The following is a 7,506-nucleotide window of genomic DNA, read 5'->3' as shown; positions in this document are numbered from 1 at the left end:
CAGCAGAAGATTTATTCTCATTGCAGCAGGGGCGGAGTTAAGGGGTGGTATAGGTGGGTTAAAATCCTGGATGTTTTCTGAAAAACTCAAGTCGGAATTTCACCTTTGAAGGAAAAAACGTCAACATAAAGAGTTCAGTCTTACAATCTCCCTTTGGGAGTATTATCATCAAGTAGTCTCTAAACCTCCATTGTTATGCACAAGACACTCAACTCTACCTACAGTAGCCATTTTCTTTCCCAGTAGAATTTTACTGCCGAAAGATTGATGCAACCTAGCAGCAAAAGTCATGGTGCTCCCAATGGGGGGTCTGGTCCTTGGCCCGACTGAGTCAACAGGTTATCACAAATATACCGCCTCATACTGTGTGTGTGTGTGTGTGTGTGTGTGAGACTGTGTGTGGCTTTTTCCCAAGCCAGTGAAAGGAAGGAATACTAATTAGAGCATTAATCAATTAGCAAATAGCTTATTTAATCAATCCTATGCTCATTAAATATACACCCTTATTTACTGTATTATTCCTCTACCAATGGAGATAATTATTATTTCATTATGAATTAATTAGTAGTGTTTCTTTTCATTTAATCACGGCAGCAAAATAACCCACAATGGGGCCAAAGTATTTAGTGAAGATAAAAGTAACCTTAAATGTTAATTTATCCCTTTTGTTCCTAATTTATATATCCCTTGCCACACATTGATAATCATAATCATGCTATTTCAGGGTTGAATATGGTCTATTAGTAGTAAAAAAAAATATTTAAGCAAATTCAACATATTTTTTCCCTAAATTAAGCATTTTCAAGCATAAACATAGCTAAATAAGAACAAAATATAATATATACATTTTCTTTGTCCCTGGAAATTGGGTATGGTGTAAACTGAGTGCAGGTAGTGAACAAATATATGGAGAAGGGGTCAGGTGGAATAAGTTCTGCTTCTCCCTACTCCTTTTCATGATTCCTCTACCAATGGAGATAATTATTATTTCATTATGAATTAATTAGTAGTGTTTCTTTTCATTTAATCACGGCAGCAAAATAACCCACAATGGGGCCAAAGTCTTTAGTGAAGTTAAAAGTAACCTTAAATGTTAATTTATCCCTTTTGTTCCTAATTTATATATCCCTTGCCACACATTGATAATCATAATCATGCTATTTCAGGGTTGAATATGGTTTATTAGTAGTAAAAAAATGTATTTAAGCAAATTCAACATATTTTTTTCCTAAATTAAGCATTTTCAAGCATAAACATAGCTAAATAAGAACAAAATATAATATATACATTTTCTTTGTCCCTGGAAATTGGGTATGGTGTAAACTGAATGCAGGTAGTGAACAAATATATTAATAGAGTTATGGAGAAGGGGTCAGGTGGAATAAGTTCTGCTTCTCCCTACTCCTTTTCAGTCCTTTTCATTATTCCTCTACCAATGGAGATAATTATTATGAATTAATTAGTAGTGTTTCTTTTCATTTGATCACAGCAGCAAAATAACCCACAATGGGGCCAAAGTCTTTAGTGAAGTTAAAAGTAACCTTAAATGTTAATTTATCCCTTTTGTTCCTTATTTATATATCCCTTGCCACACAGTGATTAATTATGCTATTTCAGGGTTGAATATGGTTTATTAAAAAAATGTATTTAAGCAAATTCAACATATTCATTCATTCATTCATTTTCTACCGCTTTTTCCTCACGAGGGTCGCGGGGGGGTCGCCTATCCCGCCTATCCCAGGTGTCTTCGGGAGAGAGGCGGGGAGACTGGTGGCCAGCCAATCACAGGGCACATATAGACAAACAACCATTCACACTCACATTCATACCTATGGACAATTTGGAGTCGCTAATTAACCTAGCATGTTTTTGGAATGTGGGAGGAAACCGGAGTACCGCATGCACGGGGAGGACATGCAAACTCCACACAGAGATGCCCGAGGGTGGAATTGAACCCTGGTCTCCTAGCTGTGAGGTCTAGACTGCCGTGCCGCCCAAATTCAAAATATTTTTTCCCTAAATTAAGCTTTTTCAAGCATAAACAAAATATAATATACACATGGTATGGTGTAAACTGAATGCAGGTAGTGAACAAATATATTAATAAAGTTATGGAGAAGGGGTCAGGTGGAATAAGTTCTTCTTCTCCCTACTCCTTTTCAGACATGTTGAGTTGTGCAAGCCTAACCATGATATGTTACTGTACTATAATGTCACATTGTTAGACATTGTTCCACATAAAGTATAACCCACGACTGTACAGTAGAATACAAAGAATGCAGTGTATCATATCCCGGTGCTACAGAGCACCACCTTCGCTCCCGTAATCCTCTCAGCCGATGTCTCTCTCTGTCTCTTTGTCCACTTATCTGTCTGCTAATCGTTTGCATCTCTCATCAGGTCACAATCTCTGCTTTGAAAACATTATCGCCGCATCTCAGCTGATATCAGTGTCCTTCACAGAGGTGCATTCCCACTTTGCAGAAAGCAGATGCTATTTTTTTTCCCCAATCCCCTTTACTGTCTCTTTCATGAATTTGTAAAGATCTTAAAACCTCAAAAACCCAATCTGCAGACTTCTTTTAAACATACTTTACATGAGGATACTACAGTATTAATATCATATGAGCATCTAGTGTGTGCCTTTCACCCCCCCCCCCCCCCCACCTCCCATCTATTTCCTGATGTCTTTGTCTGTCATTTCTGGCCTGATAAGATCTTGTTATCTGCTCTCCAAATTAACACAATCTTTGTGTCCTTCAAAAGTTACTCTGCGTGTGAGTGGAAGACACTTTCCCTTGTAAAAAGGTCACAGAGGCTTTTAAAACACATTTTACACAACCGACGGTCATTTGTGTAGGAAGAGCATGGGAACGCTCAGGAACTCAAATGCTGCAAGGAAAATGTAGACGTACAATAATCCCTTGACACTTTGTGCTTCAAATTTTGTATAAGCTACGAAATTTGTGTCATGTTTAAAAAAAACAAAACAAAACATCATTGCTGTTTAGTTTTATTGAAGTGTTTTTTTCTTAACAATCTACAGTATATAGTGTTGGGAGTACTTCCCGTTTCCAAGAGTCCTTTGCTGTACAGTTTTTGTAAATGGCCGGAAAGTAGATATTAATATTAATATTCTGCATTATACATTGGTAGTGTCTTTTTTGTTTTTATCCACCTATTGCGTTGCTGTGTGTTGCTTTTTTGACACCATGAGTTTGATTGGCGTTTGAAGTGTTGACGCCCCCCTGATTCGTAACTTTACACAAGTACACTGCAATAGAGCGGCCTCTGGTGGCGCAAATATGACATAACACAATGATATTCAAATGGTACTGTAATGGTATGGTGACAGTGGTTGGCACTGGGAATCGAATCCCATTCATTGTGAATGGCAACATATATTATTCATTCATTCATTCATTTTCTACCGATTATCCTCACGAGGGTTGCAGGGGGTGCTGGAGCCTATCCCAGCTGTCTTCGGGCGAGAGGCGGAGTACACCCTGAACAGAAAAGACACCAGGCACCAATTGCGCTGGCCGTCACTGAATGTTCTAGTGCTAAAAATGTAATGAAATTTTTGAATTAGAATTTTAATGTTGGGCGGCACAGCGTCCGAGTGATTAGCGCAGCTAGGAGACCAGGGTTCAATTCCACCCTCGGTTATCTCTGTGTGGGGTTTGCATGTTCTCCCCGTTTTTATTTTCAGGTACTCCGGTTTCCTCCCACATTCCAAAAACATGCTAGGTTAATTAGCGACTCCAAATTGTCCATAGGTATGAATGTGAGTGTGAATGGTTGTTTGTCTATATGTGCCCTGTGATTGGCTGGCCACCAGTCCAGGGTGTACCCCGCCCCTCGCCTGGAGACAGCTGGGATAGGCTCCAGCACCCCCACAACTCCTGTGGTAGAAAATGAATGAATGAATGAGTTCTCCTCCTATTTTGTGTGGAAGTGGTAACTTTTTGGTTTCTTATTTTGTCTTTCTCCACCCTCGGCCATCTCTGTGTGGAGTTTGCATGTTCTCCCCGTGCATGCGTGGGGTTTTTTTTTCCTCCCACATTCCAAAAACATGCTAGGTTAATTGGCGACTCCAAATTGTCCATAGCTATGAATGTGAGTGTGAATGGTTGTTTGTCTATATGTGCAGAACTTTGTCACTGTACGCTTTAATTGCTTCAGTTTCTCTCTGTGGAAGCATACGCTCACTGCCTGCCAGCTCTGCACGGACCTCCACTCGACTTTGTATCAAAGCCTCATCTTACTGGAGCTCCTGTGAGGCAGTCTCTGTTATTAACGCCATAGTCAGTATATCACAAGAAAGCACACGTTCAAGTCTCAAGTAGACTATATACTGTATGTAAATTCAATACAAATGCATTGCAACAAAGGCAATACCGTTTTTTTGTGTATACTATTCCACACACAAAAGGCAGAACGGTGATTTACAAGGAGCCCGATTAGCCTTGATCAAATTTAAAGTACCCCAATTCATCAACTCAAAATTCAATAGGTGTTTGTAGTCTCATAGAGTTGGTCACACACAAGGTTCTCAACATGATTTTTATGGGAGATTTCTCTATTGATCGTAGATGATTTGTGAAATACATTTGGGAGAAAATCAATAAGCGATCTGGCTCGTAGTTGTGAAGGATAAGTGGAGAGTGGGACCATGAAGGCCACACTTTCACAATGAGCACCTGCAGTGGTCACAGCGCTTGCCTTTACTATCAATGACTCATTTATGAGCGCATTTGCAGGAATGTTTTCATGAATCAGCAACCTCACACAGCTCATATATCAGAAATAATTATTATTTATATAAATCATGAAAGAATAAAGTCTAAAGGATCACTTACACACATACACATATAGCTGAATGATAAACAATACATATAGCAACTTCTGATCAATCTAAATCAATTTCAGACAGCCCAGCTTTAAGCTCTGCCCATTTTTGATGAAACCACACCCACTTCCGGTTTATACCCCGCCCACTGTGAGTATGGCTACGAATACAGATACAGCACTTTCGATGTGTGAACTAAAATACAAATACAGTATAAGACAGTAAAACTGCAGGCTCTATTTTGGTGGTGCAGCAGCACAAGGTGGTGCGCAGGGTGGCGCACACCATGCAGTGGTAATTTCATCCAGCGCACCAATGTGCGCAGCCAGTTTGGTAATCTGGTAGACTAGCGAGGTGTCCACATTGTCAACTTGATGCAGTGGAAATTATGTGACAAAACAGTGCGCCAAAAGGTGCGCCGAAAGCAGGCAAAGGACAGCCGAAGTGCACCCGAAGCGCACCGGTAAATTGCTCACAGGCAGGTTTTTCAGAGTGTCAGTTTGGTGGGCCCTTGATGCACTTGATGCAGTGGAAATTATGTGACAAAACAGTGCACCAAAAGGTGCGCTGAAAGCAGGCAAAGCACACCTGAAGCACACCCGAAGCACACTCGAAGCGCACTCAAAGCACACTTGAAGCGCACTCGAAGCGCACTCAAAGCACACCGGTAAATTGCTCACAGGCAGGTTTTTCAGAGTGTCAGTTTGGTGGGCCCTTGATGCAGTGGAAATTATGTGACAAAACAGTGCGCCAAAAGGTGCGCCGAAAGCAGGCGAAGTGCACCCGAAGCACACCCAAAGCGCACCGGTAAATTGCTCACAGGCAGGTTTTTCAGAGTGTCAGTTTGGTGGGCCCTTGATGCACCTGATGCAGTGCAAAATTATGTGACAAAACAGTGCGCCAAAAGGTGCGCTGAAAGCAGGCAAAGCACACCTGAAGCACACCCAAAGCACACTCGAAGCGCACTCAAAGCGCACTCAAAGTGCACCCAAAGCGCACCGGTAAATTGCTCACAGGCAGGTTTTTCAGAGTGTCAGATTGGTGGGCCCTTGATGCACTTGATGCAGTGGAGATTATGTGACAAAACAGTGCGCCAAAAGGTGCGCTGAAGCAGGCAAAGCACACCCGAAGCACACCCGAAGCACACTCAAAGCGCACCCGAAGTGCACCCGAAGCGCACCCGAAGCGCACACAAAGCGCACCCGAAGCACACCCGAAGCGCATCAATAAATTGCTCACAGGCAGGTTTTTCAGAGTGTCAGTTTGGTGGGCCCTGCGCATTTAAAGGTAATGGACAATATTCCGTTTATAAAGGAAGGAATCCTACTTTGTGGGAATTCACATATCACAGTTAACTACAATAAAGAGATTACTGTATTGTAAGTGTGACATAATTATTTTTGCTAATTGGCAATAAAACACACAACACTCTGCAGTCCTCTCCTCATCTTAAAGGGGCAGGGTTGAGTTAGAAGGTGCGTGTCAATGCCATTCTTCCATAGGGAGGAAAAACCAGCCAGAAACTCAAATTAAAAATATTGTTTATGTTGCTCTTTTTTCTGAATGAATCAAGATGGAGGATTATTTTATATATATCCAAGCTCAACATGAGATCAGACATTTACACCGAAGTAAAAATGAAGTCAGTGCCTCACCACACATCACTGCAAGTCAGGCTGTGGAAAAACGTTACGAATATTCTACAGGTAACAAATGTTCTTGATGAGCTCCGCCAAGACAAGTCATCAAGACTCATGTGCTTAAGTGTAATCTACGTCTTTCAGCCTCGCGTAGCGTAGCGTCACACACACAGTGGCGCAGTCACTTTTCGCCAAGATATCGTGTGCTCACCCAGAAAGCCAGCAAGATTTGCTCTGTTTGTTTTCAAATGGACCTGTGCAATACACATTCCTGGTGAATAACCTCTCACCTGTACACTTCATTTGCCATGTCTGTCCTATTTCTCTTTTGTGTTATCACACACACACACACACACACACACAAGAGAACACACTTTGAGTGTGTTCTGTGAGAAAGAAAAATGGAGAGCAGCAGGGTGTATTGGCTGACCAGACTTGATTAAATCTGGGTGGCCAAACGGAGCAGTCACATGAATCACAATGGTCTCACAGCGCTGTCACGGGATAAACTGTTTCACCCACGGGCCATACTTGATTTCTGCTGTATAGCAGCTGACCAACAAATAAATACAAGCTTCCAACAATGCTTTGGGGATGCATGGTTTCATTGATTCATGACGCGGGGACACAGGTTTCTATGTGTGACGGCCCGGCCGGGTCTCGAACACGGACACGGGAGTCAAGAAACACTGTACTTTTATTTGAAAAAGGACATATAAGAAATGTATAAGATATGGTGCGCTGAAAGCAGGCAAAGCACACCTGAAGCACACCTGAAGCGCACCCAAAGAGCACCGAAAGCGCACCCAAAGCGCACCCAAAGCGCACCGGTAAATTGCTCACAGTGCGCCAAAAGGTGCGTCAAAAGCAGGCAAAGGACACCCAAAGCACACCCGAAGCACTCCCGAAGCGCACCTGAAGCGCACCCAAAGTGCACCGGTAAATTGCTCACAGTGCGCCAAAAGGTGCGCCAAAAGCAGGCAAAGGACACCCAAAGCACACCCGAAGTGCACC

Source organism: Doryrhamphus excisus, linkage group LG22 (genome assembly GCF_037039965.1).
Source record: "Doryrhamphus excisus strain RoL-2023G ecotype Guam linkage group LG22, RoL_Dexc_Guam_v1.1, whole genome shotgun sequence".
In the NCBI taxonomy this organism is placed as follows: domain Eukaryota; kingdom Metazoa; phylum Chordata; class Actinopteri; order Syngnathiformes; family Syngnathidae; genus Doryrhamphus; species Doryrhamphus excisus.
Note: the sequence above shows the minus strand (reverse complement) of the source record.